The sequence below is a fragment of the Colius striatus genome, chromosome 1 (assembly GCF_028858725.1).
Source record: "Colius striatus isolate bColStr4 chromosome 1, bColStr4.1.hap1, whole genome shotgun sequence".
In the NCBI taxonomy this organism is placed as follows: domain Eukaryota; kingdom Metazoa; phylum Chordata; class Aves; order Coliiformes; family Coliidae; genus Colius; species Colius striatus.
In genome coordinates this window covers 108,398,337-108,423,459 of record NC_084759.1, presented here as the reverse complement: position 1 = coordinate 108,423,459, position 25,123 = coordinate 108,398,337, and the positions used below count along the sequence as shown (strand labels likewise).

Below are 25,123 nucleotides of genomic sequence, written 5' to 3'. Positions count from 1 at the left end.
AACATTGACCTACAGTTACACGTAATGCCTTATCCAAACTGCTCCAACAAGTAAAAATTCCAGGAGTGCAAATACAAAATTGAATACTATATCCACCCCTACTAACAGAAAAGAACTTCAACAAATGATGAATGCTTTGGAATATTATGCATTCATGTCCCTGTGCTAGCTCTACAGAGATGTAAATTCAACAAGATGATTGACAATCAATCACTTTCTTTTTTAAAAGCCTAGTCCCATTTCTGTGGGGTGTGAGAGGATTTCTGCATGCTCTTCTTTGGAATGCGTCTGAAAATCTTTCCACTTGAGTGGGGATGCCTGTCAAGGTCACTCTCCGGAGCTGAGAGAAAGAGAATCGTCCACTGTCATTGATATGGGTGAGTAACATTGTTATCTATGAAATACATATTCTCTGTAAAAAAGGTAGCTTTAAACTGTTAATTCAATTAATAATAAGTAGCTACAGTACTAATATTAAGTAGTAAGTAGTAAGTGTTCCTCTTACCCATTGCCTACTAAAACAGAAAACCCATATTCTTATCCTGATTGAAACTATTTATGAAATATAGTTCCAATTCCAATATTAATATTGTTCTGAAAAAATAGATTTCTGTTTTGCTGTACCCTCTAATTTTGCCATCATCATCCTGTGGGCATGGGGAACAGCTTGTAGAAAGGCAAATTGACAAATTGAAGTTAATAGCTCTCTTGAAAAGAGGTTAACATGTGAAGTGCTAGAACAGTACTTTCATGAAAATAATGAACAAAGAAAAGTACCATTGGTACTCTGAGCACGATGTGGTCAATTTTTCAGAGACAGGCCGTTGTGTCTAAGTCAGCTACTCCACTGTGTTCCCTTGAGGAAGGGCATGGACAGGGTACAATTGAGAAAAACACAAACTTCTGTTGACTTATAATGGTGTGAAACTATAGCAACTTTAATTACAGTGCCCAGTGTGGGTTGTCTTCATCTCTTCTATGTGCTGCCTTCTTGCTGTGGCAATGAACAGAGGCTTTGAAAGGAAAACAGTATCAACTAAGCTCCCAAAAGGCACATGGAGATGCACTTTGAAGGCCTTCTCTTACAGGGGACCAACTTCTCAGCTTGTAGCTTCCACTTCTTCATATAGACCTAGAGGATTTGCAGCATTTCGAAGTCCAGTCTTATGCTGCCCAGAGAAAACCCTGGGCATAGAGGTTTCTGAAATTACCATTTCAAAATTTCTGATGTTTTTTGAATATATAACCTGAAATATATACCTCATGATTTAATTACATAGTTCAAGATAAAGCTTATTCGGTGTTTTCACTACCTTCTGCTATTTTGTAATTAAAGGGGAGGAAAAGAAAACAAAAAAAGACAGTAAAAGTATTCTTAACTTTTTCTGTAGCAGATTTCAGTTTCCAGACTGTAAAAAACAGATGTTCCTGTTTACTTGGACTTTGAGTTGTGTGTGTCAGGGAAGAGGAGGAGGGAGGAAAATGCTTTCAGAATTCATCCTGTGTCAGTTTTCCTGGTTCCTGCAGATTTCAATACTATTGATGGGTCCCATCCACGAATTACCAAGTTGGATTTTTGGTTTGTCATATGTTGTTGGTTTATTAACAGTAACTAAACATAGATGATGAAAATAAGCTAGGAATAGGCAAGTGTCCTACCAGAAATCAATGAAGAAATTAGGCTTATTTTTTTTTCTTTCATTAAAACAGTAATATTTTGCTTTCAAATTGCTCTTCATCCAGAGATCTGAAAGCTCATCGAGTAGAAATGTTGATGTCTTGAAGAAGCCAGTCAGGACTCAATAGCCAATGTGACTATTAAGCAGATGTTCTTTATTGCAGCGATGGGGAACATGGGGGATTTCTCCACCAAACATGCACACCTCAGACTTTGGATTTTCAATTTATGTTTACAGCAAACATGCATATTCATTACATTTCCAGGAAAGGACCCACCCATAGTCCCATCTTGGTTCACTCAAGTTACGCCTCTGTCACGTTTCCTTTGATGTCCTCTTGCTTCCTTCAGTGGTCATTAGAGATCACTATTGGATTAAGATCCAAACTTTCCTTGAGATGTATCTTTACCCCTGGGCCTTGGACAGGATTAAAACCAGCCTAAAAGCTCTGTCATCCCAGATAACAGTTGTGTTTAGGGCTAGGTAGGCCTTGTAATTATCAGTAGTACACAATGTTCAAATGTCCAAGTGTAGAACTCATGTAACAGCTTTGCCATCTTTAGAGAGTAATTTTGTTTAGGAATATACCAACCTTGAAACTATCAGTGCTAAGTAATAGTTATGTTACAAGAAATAGCTGTGTCATTCTAATGGCTCTGTTTGTGGGCTTACAAAGCTAGTAATTTCATAAAACTATATGTGTGATTTTCTAACTAATATTGTAAGTTATAATAAGTAAGCTTCCATAACCTGAACTTATTTATCTACCTATGAATCAATGTCTCTCTTCAGAGACAGATCAAGTGAAGGACAGACATATGGCCAAAATTCCTTCACAGAGTACAAGAAAAGTTCTAAAAAACAGTAGATGCTAATTAATATGCCTTCCAAATCAAAGACACTGAATGGTGTTTAGGAACCCAAAACTTTTGGAGGTGTATGGAACATGCAAGCCGTTGATTGTAAATCTTCTGAATTTTCCCTTGGATAATCTCCTTCCTTATTTCTGGAAGTAGCTCTGATAGCCTTTGGGATGGCCTACAAACTTGTTTTACTCTTGTGGATCTCTGCTGAGATTCTCAGTGAGAATGCCAGCACTAATTGTTATGAGGTTTTGTTTGTGACCGGGATAACTGTCTGTTGGGCAATTAATTGGAACAACTTGGTCCTTTAGGGATTAAGCTGAGGGAGAAAAAATAATGTATCAGTTTCAGTCAATGTTTAATTCATATTTATGCAGTGCACAGGAATTATTTTTCTGAAATCCATGTTCTGAATTCACTGAGAATAACCTGTGGATTTTTAATGGCAGTTTTGGAAGAGCAAAGACTGTATTTCCTCATATCACAAACAAGGAAATTTGAATACAGGGTAATGCAAAGTTTAAAATTAATTCTAGGTTTCCCTTTTTGTTTTCTTGGAGAGAAAACAGTTTGTACAAGTCTTGACAAACTTGAAGTTGGAGGGCCTATACAAGATACCCTTTCAGGGCAACATTATGTCTTGTAATTTATGCTTGGCTTTGTACTGGGGTTTTGTTTTGGTTTTCTTTTTCTAATCAAGAGACTAATCTACCTTCAGGAAAACACTTGTTTTCACAGTTTTACCACAATATTTGCTTTTAACTGAGAAGTTGTTAGGCAGAAGTTTGAATATTCTCTTATCTTTATTTGTCCCTGCTTTTGTGTTTTTCTTTGCTTCAATATATGAGAGTGTGCATTTGGAGCAGCAGTTGTTTTAGCAAGCACTTCACAGATTGACTTCTGTTGTTTTATGAGCCATCAGCAGTCCGTGAACAAATGGCTGAAAAACAATTTAAGGTACTGGATTGGAGCCCTCTCTCTGTTTTGCCATGCAGAGCAGCAGGACAAAATTTTGGCCTGATGATCAAAACTGGAGAGAAATTGAGGGAGAGATTTGGCTGACCGTATCTCCCTAGTGTGCCGTAAATCCTGATTTCTTGGCTGGTGGTTAATGGACTGTTCATTCCCTGCACAAGCAGAGGATTTGCTGCAGTAGCTGAGGTGTCCAGTTGCATAGGCTGAGGGACATATCAGTAGATACACACACTGTTGCATATGTCCTCATAGCCGTTGCCCTACGTTTTAGGCAGCCTTTGATTCATAAGTAGCGATCATGGATTTAAAATTAAGTTCCAAATTCACAGACCTGGTGATTTCTTGATAAGTATTTTTCCTTCTTTCTTTAAAGCATTCTAGATACTAGTGCAGCTCACCACACTTTTAATTAATGAGCTGGTTACTTTTTCAAATCACTAAGACTTCAGTAAATGTTCTTAGGATTTGAGATACTCAGAGTCACAGAATCATAGAATGGTAGGTGTTGGAAGGGACCTTTAGAGATCATCTAGTCCAACCCCCCTGAAGAAGCAGGTTCACCTAGATCAGGTCACATAGGAACATGTCCAGGAGGGTCTTGAAGACTTCCAAGGAAATAGACTCCACAACCCCTCTGGGCAGACTGTGCCACTGCTCCCTCACCCTCACAGTGAAATAGTTTTTGTGTTCCAGCTTCATCCCGTTACCCCTTGTCCTGTTGCTAGCTACAGAAAAAAGGGATGTCTCAACCTCATGACACCTACCATTTAGATATTTGTAAATGTTAATAAGTTCTTGGTATTGCTACCACACCATGCACATTTATTGTACTATTTTTCAAACTATAAGCACTTCAGTGAATTTCCAGGAGAATTATTTCTGTTGAAATTATTTCAGTGCTCAAAAGGGATTATGGTTTCTCACTGTGGAATGGGCAGATCAGACAGGAAGGAGATCACAATGTTAATGACAGCAAAAGTAGAACAGATCCCTTAGGGAAAAGGTCACGGAAAAAAAAAAATCCAAGGTTCATGAGCTTTCAAGTCTAGGGAAATCCTCAGCAGGGGAAATCTGAGGATCTGAATGATAAAAGTAAGACAGATGGTCTTGGTAAAACCCTGGGAAGCTGTGAACTTCCTAGCATCTATGCTCTAGCGATTATTCTCTCCTGTGCCTAGCAGTGTGTAATGTGTCCCTGCTCCATAGCTGGAAATCAGCATCCATCTTAGATGTAGTAATCCTCCAGTAGAAAGAAAACCAACCAACCCTGGTTGAAAAAAAACCAGCTTTTTCAGCTAGTAATGTCCCTTATAACCATAAAGATAGCCATCTGGATGAACAGTCCTAGGAACAGACTGTGTCATCTCTTCTGATTATGAGGTTCAACAAGGACAAGTGCAAAGTCCTGCATCTGGGAAGGAACAACCCCACGCACCAGTACAGGCTGGAGGTCGAGCTGCTGAAGAGCAGCTCTGCAGAGAGGGACTTGGGAGTCCTGATTGATAATAAACTAAATATGAGCCAGCAATGTGCCCTTGTGGCCAAGAATGCCAATGGCATCCTGGGATGCATCAAGAAGAGTGTGGCCAGCAGGTAAATGAAGGTTCTTCTCCCTCTCTACTCTGCCCTGGTGAGGCCTCATCTGGAGTCCTGTGTCCAGTTCTGGGCTCCTCAGCTCAAGAGGGACAGGGAAGTGCTGGAGAGAGTCGAGTGCAGGGCCACCAAGATGATCAAGGGAATGCAGGGGGGTTGGACAAGATGATCTCTAAAGGACCCTTCCAACCCCTACCATTCTATGATTCTATGTGGAGTGAACCCTTGCTATTCCTGTGGTTTATATTCTGGAAGTGCATCAAGAAGTTATGAGTTACTTTAAATCTCTATGTAACTTCTTTCATTGTCATCATCTTGTCAAGATGAAATCAAATATATTTATTGAATCAAAACGTATTTAGACTACAAATATTGGCTTATTGAACCTTAGATTAGTTAGGTCATTAAGAATAGCTACTTCAAGTATAGTAGTGGCTCTCTTTTTTATGTTTTTCTAGATGGACAAATATTTAAATCAATAACTGAATAACAGATAAATTATCAGTCGCAGGAAGATAAGTTATATTAATATGGATGCAGTCATGCATGAGAAAAAATATTACAGAATCATGAAGGTAAATGCAAAAACAATTGGGATGTTCACATGTTTATTATCTCTTACTTATGTTTCATTTATAGTACATAAACTCTGTTTTCACTTCTGCCTGGTAAGGTATTATAGAAGGACTAATAGTTTTCTTATGACTATCAGATCCTTTCAGCAAGTATCTATAACTTAAATATAAATTGATGAGTTTTAGACATATTAACAGTTAACATGACCCAGAAACTGATTTCATCTGATGGCCTGAAAAATAATTTCAATGAAATACTATATTTAAGAATTGATAGAGGGAAAGTTCAATGTTAAGTTCTGTGTAAATCTGTCCTTTTTCTACAGGAAACTCTTTCATTACTATAGGTAATATTTCCTGCCATCCCCATCCTGACAACTCTCTGTTCAGATATTTACTGCAAATCTGATTCTTTGATTATCCTTGTCTTTGGAAAGATTCTCTGCTCTCTAACATGCTGGTTTTTTATCTCTGGATTACATGTCTGGACCCCATTGACTTCTCAAGTTCTGGATTAGGCCTTGAGTATCTTTGCTTGCTTCTGGACAACTTGCATGGAGATTAAAGTCTTCACTATATTATTTCTCCATCTATATCTAGACTTAAGAGCACTTAAAAGTTCAGTTTATTTTTATGCAGAGGAGGCATTCAGTCACTGAATGCCCTTTCTTTCAGCCCTCTACCTTGAGAATCTGCAGAGGAGTGGGGAGGCCAGAAGTCAGCATCCTCAAGTAGTCCTGCACCAGGGCCAGTCCTTGCCTGTTAACACAGTGACTTTAGCCACCCTCTACTGGGTTGGTAGAAGTCCTTAGTTAAGATTAATCTTCCCTATGTCATTCCTACTCCAATTTTTTCTTTCTGTTGATAATCTGGGACACTCAAAGAGGCTCTTACTTGAATATCACAGTAGATACAGGCAGACCTGTACTACACTCCCCGTTTCCCCACCACTTAGATGAAAACAAAGCCTGTTTTGTCTTCCCATTCTGTTTACAAAGGAGGACTGGCCACAAGAGAATAGTTAGCAATGGATAACTGCCTCTCTGGCAATTCATCTGTGGTTGCAGTATAATTTTGGAAGTTGAATGTTTTCTTCTACTTCTAAAAACGCCCTCTACTTGTATAGCTCACAAAATTACAATTTTTTTCCAGAGCCATATTCTTCTTAAAATTCTAGGTTTTGATGTTATTTTATTGACACTAAACTCTAGTCAACACCTTGAATTTTAGGTTTTCATTTTTCTAGTAACAAAGAAAGTATCTAGAATTTTCTGCGTAAGAGATCCACTTCAGAATAAGTTATTATGTTTTTAAAAAGTCACAGCATAAAACAATAGTCCAGCTCTAGCAGTTAATGAATGTTGCAGCACCTGTAAAATATTATCTCAGACCAGTGATTTTTGCTATGGCTTATTATTTATATTACAGGTGCAACAAAATGAATGCAAAATATTCTGTATTTTTATTGATGCAAGCATTATTTATAAAGGTAGAAAAGTTACTACCTTGTAAAGTCTACAAATCTACTGGACAAGAAAGAAATGAAGGATTATTAATTTTGATGAAGGAAAATCAAAGAGCTACCTGTAGGTTGTGTTAAGAAGCTATTGACTGAATTGCAATCTGTCAGGATAATCCAGACTTGAACAGTCTTGGGTCTCAGTCACATCCAATATTATGTCAGAAAAGAAAGAATGCTTTTAAAAGTATGGCTACTGTGGCTAGGTAACTGAGTTTCCTAAAGAAATGAGGATTTGCAGTCTTACTATTTTAGCAGTTTTTGAGCGCATTGGCCAATTTCAGTTCATATTGATAGGAAGCTGGGAGTCTTAGAAAGCATAAGTTTTTGTGAAAATATTAATTTAGTTGAGTAAAATGAAGCCGCAGAATGAGTTTATTTGGTGTTAGATAATGAAGAATCAAGGGAGAAGAAAATCACTGAATTAGTATTGCTGGAAAAGCTTCACACATGAGCAGATAATCCTTAGGAAGCCAGACTTCATTTTTCTTGTTGTATAACAAAATTACTTGTTTTTCTGGAGAAACTGCAGTTATTTGAACTCAACTTTTCACTTTATTAAACTTGTATTTGAAAACACTTGAGGATGCATTACTTGATCGTGATAGATGAGAAGGAAACTCCGGTCAGACATGACACACGCCCCATGTTCTGCTCCCCGATGTTTACTCCATGATACTGGGTTAGGGTTACCACAGTTAAGCAGCTCCTTCCCAAGGACACTGGCAAAGTGAGAGGAGAGCACAGAGGAGGTCCTTGCTCAGCCTCAAGCAGGGAGTTTCAGCATGCACTATGTTATTCAATGTAGCCGCAAGGGTTTTATTTTAAGAAACATCTAGGGTAATGTATTTTCTAAACCCCAATAGGCAGCATGCAGTGTTAAGATAAAGACACTGAGAAGTATTGGTGACAAAATCTGAGTGGTTGTGATACCTTAAATTATATCTTCAAAGTTGTCTTTTTAAGGAGGGGAAAAGTAGGGCTGTCAGAGAACAAAAAACTGTATTTCTAGAATCTCCAAAACTGGTGGGAGTCAACTGTCTCTGTAGGTTTCATGGTTTGATGACATCTTCTTAAAATAACTGTTATTCTCTCCAAAAAGATTGACTGTCTTCTCATTGAATATGAAAACCTTTTTTTTCCCCCACAATCAATTTCTAACATATAACAGTGGGGATTTACTGGGTTCCAGCCACTGTGATAAGAATCAAGCAGTAAAATTGCTGCTCACTGCTTAGAAACTGTGTTTTATGTATTCTATTATGCCAGAGTCAGATCTGTGCTCAGATACTCTGTTGCTATCACCCACATCTCTGCCATGGACAGTCAAACACAGAGACGTATCAAACTGGAAAACAGATCTGTTAACAGTACAGAGATTTCCATTTATTTGTCAAGTCCTTCTTTATTTCTTACCAAGAAAGTCATGATTGACCCCAACAGCTCTTTTTTTTTCATGTGAAAGATAACAGGGTATTTGCAATCTAACCTGGTGTGGTGGATTAGACAGGTGTCCACCAAGTCATAAAATCACTCCCCCCCCCCCCCCCCCCCAAAACTGGACAGGAGAGAGAGAGAAATGTAACAAACGGCTTGTGAGTTGAGATAAGGACAGAGAGATCACTCAGCAATTAGCATCACAGGCAAAACAGACTCAACTTAGAGAGAAAAAGGTTTGATTTATTAAAGGAACAATAAGAAGAGGGAAATGAGAAATAAAACTGAATCTTAAAACATCTCCCCCCACCCCTCCCTCTTCCCAGGACTCTCCTTCCTTCACCCCCAGCAGTGCAGGGGATGGGGGCTAGGGGTTGCGGTCAGTTCATTACAGATGGACTTTGCTGCTGCTTCTTCTTGGGGTGGAGGCCTCATCACACTTCCCACTGCTGCACTGTGGGATCCCTCCTACAGCAGACAGTCCTTCACAAACTTCTCCAGCGTGGGTCCTTCCCATGGGCTACAGTTCCTCACGAACTGCTCCAGCATGGGGCCTCCCATGGGGGCAGCTCCTCAAACTCTACCCCAACAAGGGTCATCCACCAGGAGAACAGTCCTTCAGGGACAGACTGCTCCAGCCTGGGTCCCTCACAGGATCACAAGTCCTGACAGCAAACCTGCTCTGGCGTGGGCTCCTCCCCCCACAGGTTCCCAGATCCTGCCAGGAACTTGCTCTAGGGTGAGCTTCCCACGGAGTCACAGCTTCCTTCAGGCATCCACTTGCTCCAGCAGGGGGTCCTCCATGGGCTGTGAGTAGATCTCTGCTTCCCAGAGGCCTCCATGGACTGCAAGGGGACAGTGGCCTCACCATGGTCTTCACCACAGCTTACAGGGGAGCCTTTCTTCCAGGGCCTAAGCTCCCTCCTCCCCCTCCTTCTCCACTGACCTTGGTATCTGAAGAGTTGCCTCTTCTTCTTCTCAAATACTTTATTCTCAGAGGCATTACCTCCATCACTAATTGGCTAGGTGTGGGTCAGCTGTGGGGTCCATTTTAGAATTGACCATTATTAACCCTAAGGGGTAAGCTTATGGCAGCTCATTGTTTAAACAAGCCACCCCTGGAGCTCCTTCCTTCCTTCCCCTCCCCCATCCCCACCGCGGCTACCAAAAACCTGGCCCAGGCAAAACCACTACACCTGCTAAACTGTGTGGAAGTAATTCTGAGACCATCCTTGTAGTCAGAGGATGAGTCCGAACTGATTGTGAGAGTGTGATGGTTTCTTTAAAGAGAGGGTCAGAAAGGAAATTCTTGGACTTTTTCTCCTCAAGTGGTCACACATTAGTCTTTGTTCCCTTTCAGTGCAGGAGATTTACAAAGTGGGGGAAATGGGGGTGTGGAGGGCTTAGTCTGGTATCTAGCTCTTGAACATTAGTAATGACCCTTAATTTAAGATATTATTTCAGTGTGAATCAAGGCGGCACTGCAAATGTTGAAGCTTGAGTAGAACACATGCATGGATACTCTCTCTTATGTGACACCTGGGTTGGGGTTGCTTTTTCCTACAGGATGTTTGTACAGTCTATAAATTTAGAAGCACTGCTATAGTGGTATAGTGACCACTATAGTAATATAATGCCTTTTAGTTTTTGGCCATAGTTTTATTCAGTATTTAGAGTTCTCTTTCTGCCATGAGTCTGCAGAACAAATAATCACTGTCAAGCAGTGTCTGTTCATTTTCATAACAGCTATCCTACTGATGAAGAATTCTACATCATGCAAAATACCACTCTCTCCTTGCCCTTGACTCTTCAATATGAGAAGTCTTTTCAACAGTTCACTAACACTTCAATGACTTGACTGGTTCTAAAGCATTTGATTCCTTAAGTGCTCTCCTTGCAAAATGAGTATTCACAGCAGCAGCACATGAAATGACAGTGTGTGCAGAAACCCAGTGGGAAGGCAAAACCATATCTTCCAACAGGTGTTTGGGAAGTGTCACTTGTTATGGATAAAAATCTTGCTAAAGTTATCTAAGGGAGAAGGTAAAAATTTACACCTCCCCAGCAGAAGCATCTTATATTGCCCTCTCCGCCATACCTTTCTAGGCAAAAAATGTGGAAGAAACTACAATGAAACAACTTCTGTTCACCAATTGAACCTAGATGGACTTATGGACACATGCCACTTAGGAAGGCATAAGCACATGTACAAATTGTTCTCAGGAACTCCTACCTTGAAGTGATAAACTTATCATAATGGACAAGAATTTCAGCAACAATAACTGAATGTCCCTGACTGCATTAGAGCTGGAACTGACTTTGATGAAGTGTTTACTGAGTGCTTAGCTCATCTTAAAATGATGTTGCTAGATGCTACTATGATTAAAATAAATACTGTATTGAAAACTGGATGGACAAAGAGTTGCAACTGTGATGTGATTAATTGAGATGGATTAAACTATTCCCACAGGTTTATCAGCTTATACTCAGTGAGATAGAAATGAATGTAATTAGCTTAACATCATGAATGAAGAAGCCTTTCTTCTCAGTGAGTAATATGCTCTTTTGAGAGCAATTATGTCTTAAGTCTGCAAGATTCCAAATAAATATAGCTTTGAGACCACTGATGATAAGATTTTGGAGGATTGAACCCTTGTATTCAGAACATCACCAAAGACTTAGAGTTTAGCCCATGAGAAAAATCAGTTTGTTCTGTTGATCTTTCCTTACTTTTGCCATAGATAAGTACATAAGACACTTTTATCAAGGGATTAAATCAAATACTTACAAGCTAATTCTCTCAGCTTTATTGATATAGTCAATTTCTTTTCTTTTTATACAGACAGCAGGTCTCATGAGAGTAAACTTATTGTCTCAACAGGTGGTCACATAATTAAACTGGATTTTTATTATAATTAGGTGTACCATATAATACAACAATCATTTCCTGTTTGTCAGCAATCATTCAAATTTGAAACCACTGTATGAGAGCAGTAAAAATATTTGGGGGTGTAAAATGACTTAAGAGAGGTGGAGAGAAGTTTTGTTCCTCAGAGAATCTGACCTCTGTGCTTGGGCAATCCCAATTCTTTGGCAGTCTGTTACACTGAAGTCTAAAAGTTCCCTTGATGCCTCATTCTCATTTTTCTTCTTCTGAGTTGTTACTTCTATGAAGTGGATAAAATCATGTTGTGCTACATGTTCCCTTGTATTATTATCCCTTTAAAAGTTGTGGCAATGAGTGACTGTTTGCACTTATAGTATCCATGAGAGAAGTTAATAGAGAAAGGATCAGTGCCTATTGTGCTATGCACTGTGTATTTGTATAAATAACCTCTTAGTTTTCTATGAATATTTTATGGAAAAGCTCTCAAGAAAAGTCGGGTAATGTGGGGAAAGGAAGGAAACCTATACCTGCAAGAAGTGGCTCTGAATGAAATTATAGAAAACAGGCCTAGGTTGCTTTAGCCTGAGACAGTTGACCTACAGCACACTGGTATACCTTGAGTGGATTCTGAAATGCTATGTTCATGTCCCCAGAAACAGTGCCAGGTACATGATGTTTTGCGTTCAAAATACAAATGATGTTTTCATATGCCCCTCTTTCCAATGCTACACCTCTTAAAACCTTATCTGAAGATGTTTGTTTTTCTGTACAGATGGAAAAATGCTTTATAGGCATGTGACTGGATTGCTTCTGAATTGATGATGATAATGGTGCAGAGAAGTGTTAATGTCTCTTCAGAGGTCCAGGGGAGAGAAGATTTCACTGAGAAATTGTGAGTATAGGCCTATTATGTCTGACTTGGTTGTCCTGGATCTTCTTTATGGCCAATGGAGAGAAACATAGGGGAGAGACATTACTTGTTGCAATTCATCTCATCTGGGAAAAAAAAAAAAAGTAGTCTAAAATGTGTCAGATAATTGGGACCTGAAGTATTTATTTCTCACTTGATTATGAAGAGAGTCCAAGGTGACAGGCTTAGCTGCTAACGTCTGTGCTGTAAATTTCTGAAGTTAAGTGAAATAACTCAGCCTTGGAAATAAATAGAAAATGAATCTTACTTTTACCATAAACACAATTGTGTTCCTGTTCTTGTTTCTCTGGACTTGAAAAAGTCTCTCCCTCCACCCTGAAGTATCCACCTAACACTAGCCAGAAGATTAAAACTGATTAAGCTCTTATAACAGAGAGTCTTTCCCCTGAGTTCTCTGGCTTTGTGTTTTTCTTATAGTCTTTTGTATTTGTCATGTTTTAAGCCTAGCCAGCAATAAAGCACCATGTAGCTTTTCTTTCCTCTTCAGCAGACATTCCTCACATCCTTCCCCTACTCCAGTATGGCTCCCTGCCATGGAAGACAGTCATCTGCAAATCTCTGACGTGAGTCCTTCCCACTGCTCTCACATGAGTCCCTTCAGTAGGGTGCAGTCTTTCAGACACTGGCTGTTCCACTGGTGGCTTTCCACAGACTCACAGCCTTCTTCAGGCAGCACTACCTGCTCTGGTGTGGAGTCTTTTGTGGGCTGCAGGTGGATGTCAGCTCTACTGTTGGCCTCCACGGGTTGCAGCAGAATAGGTTTTGCCATGGTCTGCGAGGGATTATCTGCTCCAGTACACCTCCTCTCCTTCTTTCTCTGACCTTAGTGTCAGCATGGTTTTTTCTGTCATTGCATTTCCTCTTTTCACTGCAGATTTTTCTTTCTTAATAACGTGCAATCACAATGATCACAGAGGTTTGACTTGACCTTGGGCAGTGATGGGTCCAACTTGGAGTCAGGGAAGTTTTTAGATCCACTGCAGATCCACTGCAGATCCTCTCCTGCTACCAAAAACCCTTGCCACATAAACAGAATACAATATTGTAGGGTGTTTTTCGGTTGTTAATTTGTTTAAGAAAATTTATTCTCCTAAGTCATGGAAAAGTTTTAGAATTTACCTCTGTGGTCAGTGGGTGTTAGCATAACCCTCACCTGTCCTGGAGTCTGAGGAACAGCATACATCAAACAGTCCAGGGAACAGATGAAACTGTGTGCTGAAGTGTATGAATCTTTGTCTGACATTCAAGATTCCAAGACCGGAATGAACCTGTCACAGTTCTGTGGGTTATCAGGTCTCTAATGGACTGAACTCACACTGCATCTTCTTCCCTGCTGAGCTCTGTGCTCAGCTGCTTTTATTTTGTAGTCAAAGCTGGAAGAATACGTGTCACTAAGAAAGAACTTTTGATATGTAAACAAATGTACGAATGTACACATACATGTGTATAAAATGTGTATAGAAGCCTTGTCTGACTGAGAAACCAAGGTAGCTTGCTAGCTCTTGTCATTTTGGGGGGTTGGGGTTGGTTTTTTTATTGGGATTTTAAATTATTTTTTTCTAGAGGGAAAACGAGTAAAGAGAAATAAAAAAAAAAGCAAAACTAGCAGTGCAATCAATATTATCACGAGGGAGATGTGCTGTGCCTATTTTCTGAATGTGACCCTGTGAAGAAACGCTGTGCATCCCTGAAGCATTCTGCAGTTTGGCTATCTGTCTGTTTGGCGTTGCCACCTGCTGGTAAAAATGCTGTATAGCTTACTTTTTGGTCTTCCTTGAAGTAAACAAAAGTACAAATGAACTGCATTTTTTTTATGATTAAATATTTCCTTTTTCTTTTCTTGTTCTTTTTTTATGAGTTTGGCTGCAGTTACTATTTTTCTCAACTATAATTCGTGCTTTAACTGCTCTGTTTTTTTGCTATTATGCAAATTAACAGATATTCAAAGAGCAATGCTTAAACTGTGTAAATTGCCAAGGCCTAGTTCTCATCTATTTTAACTACTGTAGCACTTTTTTTTTCAAAGAGACCTAAAGGACATGAATTTAGCAATCCTGTTAAAACTTAAGGATTTCAAATTACGATATAGCAGCTTCAGAGACCTTATGCTGAAATGCATTTCAAAAGGCTAGTCAAGTCAGAAAAAGATTTTTTTTCCCAATTTGTTATGTAAAGACATGGTTTATTTCATAGTCTTTCTTTTTTTTTCCTTTTTTTTCCTCTTTTTTTTTTCCTTTTTTTTTTGTCCAGGAAAGTGCCTTTCTTGTACATTTTCCAGTGTAAAATCTTCCAGAGAGTGGCTGAGATGACACAAGGAGATAGGTGCTTTGGATTTTCTTTTGGGATTAAGTGTGACTCCTTAAGAGCCCACATCATTTTTTGTCTCAAGCTCAAATATACTACTTGTGGTGATCTGCAAATTGTCATATCAACAGCACTGCTGTAGTAATTGTTCGGGCACATATTCCTACTCCATCAGCTCCCTCTGCATACATGATCTCTGATAGCCTGAAGATTTTATGCACTACATAGCATTTAAAGCTTATTTCTTTACTCTTTGGATTCAGAGATGTGTAGCAGACATTCTGAAGGGGTGAGGAGCTGTTTTCTGCTCAGAAACATGTAAGGACCTGATGAGAAATGCTGCTTGTGTATGCTACAGCTCTGTGCTGACTGCTGCCCATCAACATGGACCTACTGGTTGAAGCATATCAGCTTCTACAAACAGGTGACTGGGAGCCCTGACAAACAGGCAGTGGTGGTGGTGGAGTTTGATGGCACTTTGCTAGCCCCCAGGAAGGGAGTGTGTATGGGAGGGGGACCTTGAGGATTTAATTCTAAGTGATTACTCCTAAGTTCCAGTTTAGTGTTAGCAGTCTATTTCAGGAACTTATCTCATTGTCTCCTGCCCTGACATACAGTACAATAATTACCATGTATCTCCTGGAAATTAATAATTTAAAACACAGAATGTGTGCTATTTGTTGCTTGAGCAAGGATTAGATGACTTGTGAGTCAAAAGCCTGGTATGGGCCAGGTCTGAGACCCCATGTGGGAAATGGAGGGAAGACACTTCTTTTTTGTTCCTTTCTTGAATCATTTTGGTTGGAAAAGACTTCTAAACTAGTACTGCTCAGCCTATCACTAAACCTTGTTCCTCAGCACCTCATCTATGCATCTTTTAAGTATCTTCAGGGACAGTCACTCAATTCATTTCACCAAATCTGTGACTCAAACAACACATGTAAGGATCTGTCTGGCACATAGCATTGATTTTGGATAAATACTGAATATGCTATTGGGTTGAGGAGGAGGGAAATTTACAGGAAGGAGTAAGGATGACCTTGCTACTGGCTAGAGTGACAAATATGACCTTCACAGTAATGCCTTCACATCTGGATTTAAAGGGTCCATGAGGATGCAAATCTCTCCTTCATTGCATACAGATGAGGTAGATTTGAAAGCTGTCTAAATAGCTACCACTGAAAGCCTAAAGCTTTCAGAGATTATACCTTGGTGCTTGCTAAGAACTGTAGCTCACCAGTGAAATACAGTCATCCTCAAACTCCAGTTGCAGGCTACTAAGCTCTGAATATAAACAGCCCAATATTAAAGGCTACAGTGCAGTGAGATGGCTGAGATGACAAAGATTATTCTCTCAGCAGCTAACTTGTGGCTCTGGGGCTGTCCTTGGAGTGTGGTGGAACATCTACCAATTTCTCAGCTTTTAAAATGAATCAAATGCTCCAGGCATGGGCATTACATACATTCCTGGCTTGATAGATGGGAGAAAAGGCATACGTGTTTTATCTTAAATAACAACTCACTTGAATTCACAATCAGAGCTTTTCAACCCAAGATCAAAAAAATGAACAGAGACCATTTTAGGATGGCAAAGTCCATGTGATGGTTTAGCCCTGGCTCAGTGCCAGATGCCCATCAAGTCATTCTGTCGCTCTCCCTCCTAAACTGGACAGGGGAAAGAGATATACAAGAGGTTTGTGAGTGAAGATAAGGACAGGGAGGTCACTCAGCAACTACCATCATGGGCAAAACAGACTCACCTTTGGGAGAAATGTGTTTATTTATTAATTAGCAATCAAAACAGAGCAGGGAAATGAGAAATAAACCCAATCTTAAAACACCTTCCCCTCAACTCTCCTTCTTCTCAGGACTCTCCTGAGCAGTGCAGGGGATGGGGCTGGGGGTTGCAGTCAGTTCATTACAGATGGACTTTGCTGCTGCTGCTTCTTCTCAGGGGGAGGCCTCATCACACTTCCCACTGCGACACTGTGGGGTCCCTCCCACAGGAGACAGTCCCTCACAAACTGCTCCAGCATGGGGCCTGTCACAGGAGCAACTCCTCACACTACCCCAAACTTGGGTCATCCATGGGGAGAACAGTACTTCAAGAAAAGGCTTCTCCAACATGGGTCCCTCACAGGATCACAAGTCCTGACAAGTGAATCTGCTCTGGCATGGGCTCTTCTCTCCCCACAGGTTCCCAGGTCCTGCCCGGAATTTGCTCCAGTGTGGCCTTCCCAATGAGTCATAGCCTCCTTTGGGCATCCATCCACTCCAGCAAAAGGTCCTCCATGGGCTGTGAGTGGACCTGTGTTCCCTGATGGACCTCCATGGGCTACAGTGGCAAGGTATGTCTCAACATGGTCTGCACCACAGTTCACAGTGGCATCTCTCCTCCAGTGTCTGGTCACTTCCTTCCCCTCCTTCTCCACTGACCTTGGTGTCTGCAGAGATATTGCTCACATCCTCACTCTCTTCTGTTGCTGCTGCAGTTTAACATCTGCACAGCATCTTCTTCCTCTTCTCCAGTATGTTGTTCACAGAGGCATTACGTCCATCGCTAATTGGCCAGGCCTTGGTCAGCAGCAGATCCATCTTAGAGCCAACTGGCATTGGCCCTATCAACTACAGGGAAAGCTTTTAGCAGCTCTTTGTTTAAAGAAGACACTCTGTAGCCCCTGCTACCAAAACCTGGCCCAGGCAAAACCACTGCGGCCCAGTGTGGTGAGTAGCACCACACAAAGCAGAAGTCTGGCATGGTTTAGTCTTACTCACTAGTCAGTGTAGTGTAACTAGACGTGTAACTTAACACATCTCTGCTGTCAGTGGGAAGTTCCCCATCAGAAGCTGCCTCTGGTGATACAGGTGAACTTGAGCTGGTCTATCTGAATAACTTTCATAATATGCAGATCCACTTCTTAGAAAGTAGAGCTATAAACTACTGACACAAGTGAAGAGGCTTGTTGACATAGCTCAAGTCTGTGTGATGTTGAGAGAGAAAAGGTGTGAGACACTTGCTTAAGCAAGAGTTAAGAGATCTGAGTTTCCATTTCTGGCTATCACTTATTACTTTGTGAATCCTGATCTAAATTCTGTAGAGAAGCTTTCAAGAACTCTTGGTTACCAGTTCCTCAGATCATGGGGATGGTAGGTACTGTCACAGCACAAAGAATTTGTTGCTTCTGCCTGAAGTATCATGATGATAGAAAATGAAAAGAGAAGCAGAGAACAACCTGTAATTAAGTTTTATGGTACTGAGTACTTACTGAAACATTGCCAAATGACTTTATTCTCTGTTTTTCTAAACCGAAAAGAGTGCAAAAATAGACCTAAAATCTCTGAGGCAATTTTTCCGTCTCTCTATAGAAAATCCAGATGAAGCCTACATAGAATTGAACATTGGATTGACTATGAGTGGGTTAATTTACCCACTATGCTATAGTTTGAATAAAGATATAAAATGCTTGCCCAAATAAGGAAACCTTACTTTTGATTTCTGATGTGCAAAAAATTCAAGGCAGTGCTGTAGAATGTTTACAATGTAGAGATTACTGTGTGTGCGTACACATGTGTATGAACACATGACTTTTCATAATTAATGTCTTTGTAACATCCAATTCATTTTTATGTTTATTTTTTCTGCAGAAAAGATTCAACGCGTTGTAAAATCCGACTCTCAAGTATAATGAATACTGCCAGCTACTTCTTTTTATGAATGATGAATCTCAAATCAGTTGTATTGCTCCTTTATTTTTCAATTACTAAGAAGAAAAAATACAAGAAATTCCTTTTAATTTACATTTCCATTTACTTTATTTAATCCTAATTCTCAAGTCTTTTCTTAGGTATTTGATATGGAAGTTCAGCTGTTACATGTTTCTGTCCACATGTCCATACTCTCTTTAGAGATGATCTTGATACTGCTGTATCTGAGCTGTATTTTATTGACCACTGTGGCTGACCAATGGTATTAATGGGGAACATGTTTAGCTAATTCATTAAAAAACACAAAAAATCTTGACATTAGAAAACTGAAAGCAGAGGGTACTAAGTAAACTTAGTGATATTTGTGATCATTCTGTGTTGAGCTGTTTAGTTCTAAGGAGATTGTTAAATCGTTAAGGAAAGTCTGTATGCTGTACAAATAACCTTTTTTTCCTCAGTGAATTTCTGTCAAAGGCTATTCTTAGAGATCCCATTGAACCTCAACTGGTGGTGGTTTTTTTTAAAGTACGTTTTGAGGTATTGTATCTAAAGTATGCAATAGTTCTCACTGCCAGACAACACAAAGATATTGTCTCCAATTCCAGAGTCATGCATATATGCTCTTAGGCATATCCAATAAAAACAAAAACATGTTAAAAAATATGTATGATGCTTTTCAAAAGTTTTACCTATATGCACATTTTTTTTCTATCTGCTGGAATTCAGATTGGCAGCAGAGGAAAATGGAACTACCTCTTATGTTTTGACAGACCTACAGTTCAGCTTTCACATGATTCACTTTCTTCCAGCTAAGGAAAAATAGGGTAATTTTTTCCTTGTTCTTATACAGGTTTCACTGTTAACTTTCCAAAAGTAACCTGCATGCAGGATGGTGTTTGAGTGCACTGAAATTTGGAATGGAAACATTAAAATTTGCAAACCAACTTGCTAAAAGGTGTCAAACTTTCAAAATAGAAGTTTTTAGCAGTATTTTCTTTGAAAACCATGGTGAAAAAACATTATTTCAAATAGTATTCCAGATCTACTTTGCATCAATGTAAGAACAATTAAAAAAAACTTGCATGACAATTAAGTACAAACAGATATTTACTCTGTATTAATTATTGTACTGTCCTCACATGCCCTGTTATTTCAGTGTTGTCAATACTTTTCAATTTTGTGCTTAATGATATGACCAAAATGTATCAAAGCATTTTATTTTTAATTTTTATTTTCTTTCTGTGCTATTTTTTCCAATATTTTGTTGTCTTCAACTGTTCTCAAAATAGCTAATATTCATGAAAATTATGAAATTACCAGAATGTCCTTTCAAGGATTTAACAAATATCTTAATTTTGAATGAAACTGTATGGGGATGTTAAACAGCTTCTTTATTTCATTTTTATTTGTTACATAAGTACATAATCAGTTCTATCTCTTTGTCAAAAGCAAAACTGTGAAATATGGGTCTGTATTTCTGTATAACTAAAGATATGATATAAGCTTACACTATTTTTTCCCATGTATTTCCTATGCTTACAAGGTGATTCTTGATCATGGAAAAATTCTGGTCTGCAGAAGTTACTTTCTGAGAGTTGACAGGCCCACAATAAGAGCTAAACATGCTACCAAAACTACTGCTCTTTTTTCACATACATTGTAAGAACACAGACAATCTTAATGGATTATTTATGTGTTTAAATCTAAACTCAGAATAAAATGATTTCTTGCCTACCTCTTTTATGGCAGAGTTTTGTGCAAACATATACCTCCTTTATAATATCCCTATAGTATCTTCCACTGTAAAGGTAATACTTTTGAAACAGACAACAGCTAATGTCTTTTTTTACTGGCTTATATAAGTTTTAATCATGGAGCAAATAGTGAAAATTAAATAAGCAATCTTTACCTAAGAATGATTATTTAAAGCTAAGCTATTAATAAAATCCTCTAACAGGTGGAGGCACTTAGTAATATCAATTAGTTCTCTCTTTAGATATGAAGTATTCATTTTATAAATTTATTTATTCTCTATATAAAGTTTGTTGCCTCTTGAAAAATGACTTGCTATTCGGAATACATCCAGCTATTCATTTAGAAGAATATTCTGTAGATGATATGGACGTGTTTTCAACGGTTTGGGGGAAAAAGAACAAGTGGTTATGTTTTGCAAACATGAAGATGAGTCTGAGTGTTGGATTTAGAGAAAGATTAAGAGATGGCTTTGTGGAAATCTTCCGCTCAGGTACTGTGTTTGTTATGTGGAGACAATAGGTTATCATAGGCATTAGTAGCAACCTATGCTTTTCTATCATGTCATATTTTGTAGTTAGATTTCTCTGTTAAAGCTTTTGTGAACTCAAAGGTAATTTGTTTCAGGCTAGTATAAAACAATCACCGAGAGTGGTAAAATTTATTGTTAGGACTTGATTCATCATTCAGATTGCTCAACCAATGATCTGCATGAAAGCTGTATAGCAGAATAACAATAGCTGTAAATCACATCAGCAGAGGGTGTTAAAAAAGTCAAATGTTATTTTTCTTAGGCATTTGGAAAAGTCATCACATCTCCGTGTGCTGAAATAGAGACAAGTGATCTGATTTTGTGTTCCTTTCTCTCTGTGTTGGGGTACAAGGTGCAAATAGGGGCAGGCACCTGCCTACTCTCTGGCAAAGAGCAGTCAGGTAGTTTGCCAGCTTTTTGAAACAGTTCCAACAAGAATGAAAATCAAAAGATGACGTTTATTCAGATCTAATGAAGCCTCTTTCCTAGGATAAAGGCAGCTATTTAGTCAATCTGAGACAATCCAAAGGGAAGTTCTGGAAGATATCAACTTATTGTTTATAAAATTAATGTTAAAATAATTGAAATACTATGGTATTACTATGATATGAAAAGGTTAAATTGTACCTAATCTCTGAACATATTGTGATAAAACTGGCTTTCTTCCAGACATGCCAGCCTTTTTTAAAATATATTTTTGTTCAACTTGTAGTTTTAAGTTTTACTCGACAACAAGAAAAAGGTGGCATCCTCCAATGGAAGTGATTTTGCACCATGTGATTGAGTTTACTGAGTAGTTGGAGGGAGTTTAGAAAAGGAAATTGTGCCTGGTTCCAGGCAGCTGGGGGAAGCAGTCTGAAAAGAGGAAACAAAGACAAGTAACATTGTGCTGGGAAAGGGAAAAAATTCCTTACCTGTTTGGTCAACCAAAGGGTGTTGGTAAGATGTACTCAGCTAGACTAAGTTTTGTAGGATAATATAGCTTTTTCTTTTTTACCCTGTCTTTGTTTTCCTTTTTTCTTATTCTTCACTTGAACTGTTGAGGTCCACAAATGTAAATATATTTTAAAATATGGTGGTGGAGATATGGCACCATTATCAGCATAGAACTCAAGGACACACCAAACTCAAAAGATATTGTTTCCAAACTGTATCCCTTGCTTTCCCTTTGCTCCTGAAAGTACTCATTTGTGCTGATATGAATGGCGATGGGGCTGGGGTGAGGAGAGGAGGGGGAGGAATTCTGCTAGTGCTCTTCCTAGGCTATGTTATGTAGATAAGGAATTTCTTTGATGTCTGTATATTCACACCCTTTCTCCAGGCCCATGGAGTACTTCCTTGTGTATAGCCTTATTGTAGAGTCTAGTCTGCACAGAATTCTCTGTATTACTTACTTATCATTCAGCATCACACATGGATAATAATTACTCTTGTAAAGGAAACCTGAAAGTATGGCAGTGATTTATGAAGAATATTATTTGTATTTCTTCTTGTTAAGTTGTTGCAAGAGTTGTATGTCTTCCTTACAATAACTTCCTCATTTCCCCTCATCCGCTGCAGTACTGTAGTAAATGGTGTAAAAGCTGCAGAGAATTGTGGTTAGCTTGTGTACCCTGTTCCTCCCCTACCCTATCCTTGCTATATAAGGAAGGCAGCAGTGGTGAATAGTGGAATTTTGCAATGGTAAACTCTTTCCCCTCATAGGAAGGGATGCACAGAGAAAATTATGTTTAAAATCCCTAGGTTTTGTGTATTGTGCTCCATATCATGGGATTACCTGACAACGAATCTTATGCAAAAATGCCTTAACAGAGACTTCTTTAAAAGCCCAGCTCCTGAGACACTATGCAGGCCCAAGATGAGCATGGCCTCACAGGTTAAGGAAAAGGGTGTTACCTGAGAGGATTCTTTAGGGTCCTTGTGGGGCTTCTGCAAGCACTGGGGAATAACAAACTGGGGAGTGTTTGGCTGCCCTGAAGGGGAAGAAGTCTCCTTCTAAGAGGAGATTCCTACAAAGTTATCTGCACCTTGCATGTGAAATATTAGAATTCCAGGGTGGCCGTGTCTTACGCTGATGCCCTTCTAATGCCTGCTGGCCCCACAGGCTGGCTGATGGCCTCAGGGGGAGCTGAAGACTGACCAACTAATTCTTCCTGACGGTAGCGGAGCAAGAGGAAGGTCACCACATTGCACAGCATCTTCAGGTATAGTACGAAACAGAGGATGTCACCCATAATTGAGCCATGTTGAGAATCACACTCCCTACCCACAGCCTACTGCTGCTTTCCCTATAGGGCTTCCTTGCATGGGAAGAAAGAGGAGATTTCAAAGGTCCAAAATCTGTTTAGCTAAACTTAGGATTTCACTTGCTTCCTGTAATTCTCTGTAAGGAAGCAGAAGGACTTCCTTCTTCTGCTTCTGCCTTTTCACATACATGTTTGGGTTGTGCTTGTTTGGAAAATGACATAGTATTGTATTTAAATATTTGCTCCTTCAAGCCAGAACAGCTGGTGGTATGGTGAGAAGCTTCTTGTCATGTGTTACATGTGTATGCTGTCAAATTAAAATGCAATGCTGTGATTTAAAAGGAAATTTCAAAGCAGTGTTGTGCCTACCTCCTAACATGGTTTCTGAAAGCACAGTTCCTGTGTGGTAGGGTGCTTTAGAAAGAGAATGAAGTCCTAGTTAGCAGAACAGTGATGTTATGAAAGTTCTGTAGATACAATTCTGATGAGAAGCATTAAAATACTTGCCTTGAGGAGAAAGGAACACATCTGAAGGCTTTCAAAAAATAAGTAATTATTCTGGTCCCATGCAAATTGTTTATGATACTTACTGTTGTTGTTATGATACTTGCTGTTATAATACACTGTTGTTGTTTGAATTTACCTTTATTTTGCTTTGGGAAGGTTCCCACTTTCTAACTTTTACCTAATATTTTAAGAGAATGTATATGAATGAGACAATTTTGCTTCTCACCCTAAAAAAAATCAGAAAATGTCCTCTTCCTAACCCTCAGTCATGTCTTTATTTGACATGAGATGATGATTTCTTAGCTGTCAACTTGTATTGAGACTGAATCAGCTCAGACCTTGGACAGTGGCTTCTGAATTTGGAAGATGGACAAGTATGGCCCTTTGCACTTGGATGCACTCATGAAAGTGCAAGTGGAATTTCTGAGTCCTTATGTCTGTCTGGTGAGATGTTTCAGGCTTTCCCTCATGGCTCAGGAGTACACTTAAAAGCAGTACAGTTTTATACGTGAAGCATTAATCAAAATGTCATTGATAGATCAGGCTGTTGTCCCTAGGTTCACTGCTTTCGTATTCCCTTGGGTGAGCACTTAATACATTAGTTTCCTCACCCATAAAATGGAGACAATACCTTCGTGGATGATGACAATATGTTTAGATGAAAAGAGATACTGAAAGGTGAAGTAGTGCTCTACCATGATGATTATTCTTTGACTGAAAGGGGGCACTTTTCGGGTTTAACACTGCTTGACAATGATTAATTGAGTCATATGGATTAAATTTTTAGTGAGTTATGAAATACTTTCCTAAAGAATCATGCATTTTAAATGTTATGTGAGATTGAAAAACTATAATTTTGTCTCAGATTTCAAAGAAATTTAAATGACCTTCAGATTGAGCCAGTCAGTGGTTTGAATATGCTAATGAAATCAATTTGCTTGCAAGATGTTTTGTTCAGTAATGAAACTCAAAACTACTGACCGTGTTGAGCTGCTGATGTTTGTCTGCCTAATATACTAATATTCATCAATGCAATGTGTGCAGGCAAAGTTCAGGTATGAATATAGATGAATAGGATTTTCTGGGAGCTCATATAATAGTCTCCTTTAGGTCTTGATCTTCATAACCAGCTGATGACCTTTATTTTACACTGATAATGAAAGAAAGCAGCATTATTTTATCACTTAGCTCCATAAATACAGAAACAATTGAGTTCTCATCACTAGTCATTTCAGCAAATTAGAAAGTCCTATTTAGCCCATGTCTTGCCAGCTATACTTGTACTAGGTGATGTTTGTGAAGTATTTTGAGACTGTTTACAGCATAACATACTACTCACTGATGATACCAAAGTCTGGCCCTAATATTTTGAATACATTTCAAAGTCTGGCTTTGGTTTTGTTTTTTTTTACTTGATTGTTGCTGTAATTTTAATTAAACTGAACCTAGATTAATACAGATAATTTTTCAGGATGAATGTTACAGTTATATTGGTAAGAAAGAGTATAATGTATCTGTGTAAGCTGAGATCTGAATTATTAGAGTTGTTTAAAAACACAAAAGGCAGCCACCTCAGAAGTTTCAAAATGGATTTAGAAAAACCCACAGATTTCTTTCT

The 25,123-nt window shown here is 38.9% G+C and overlaps 1 long non-coding RNA gene across 1 annotated transcript; it reads left to right on the top strand.

The window, feature by feature from the left end:
• The first annotated feature begins 251 nt into the window (after positions 1-251).
• Positions 252-18,503, top strand: LOC133624685 (uncharacterized). Its single transcript, XR_009818047.1, has 4 exons — positions 252-377; positions 12,301-12,420; positions 16,960-17,111; positions 18,409-18,503. It is a non-coding gene; the product is annotated as an uncharacterized LOC133624685 (long non-coding RNA).
• The last annotated feature ends 6,620 nt before the right edge of the window (positions 18,504-25,123 follow it).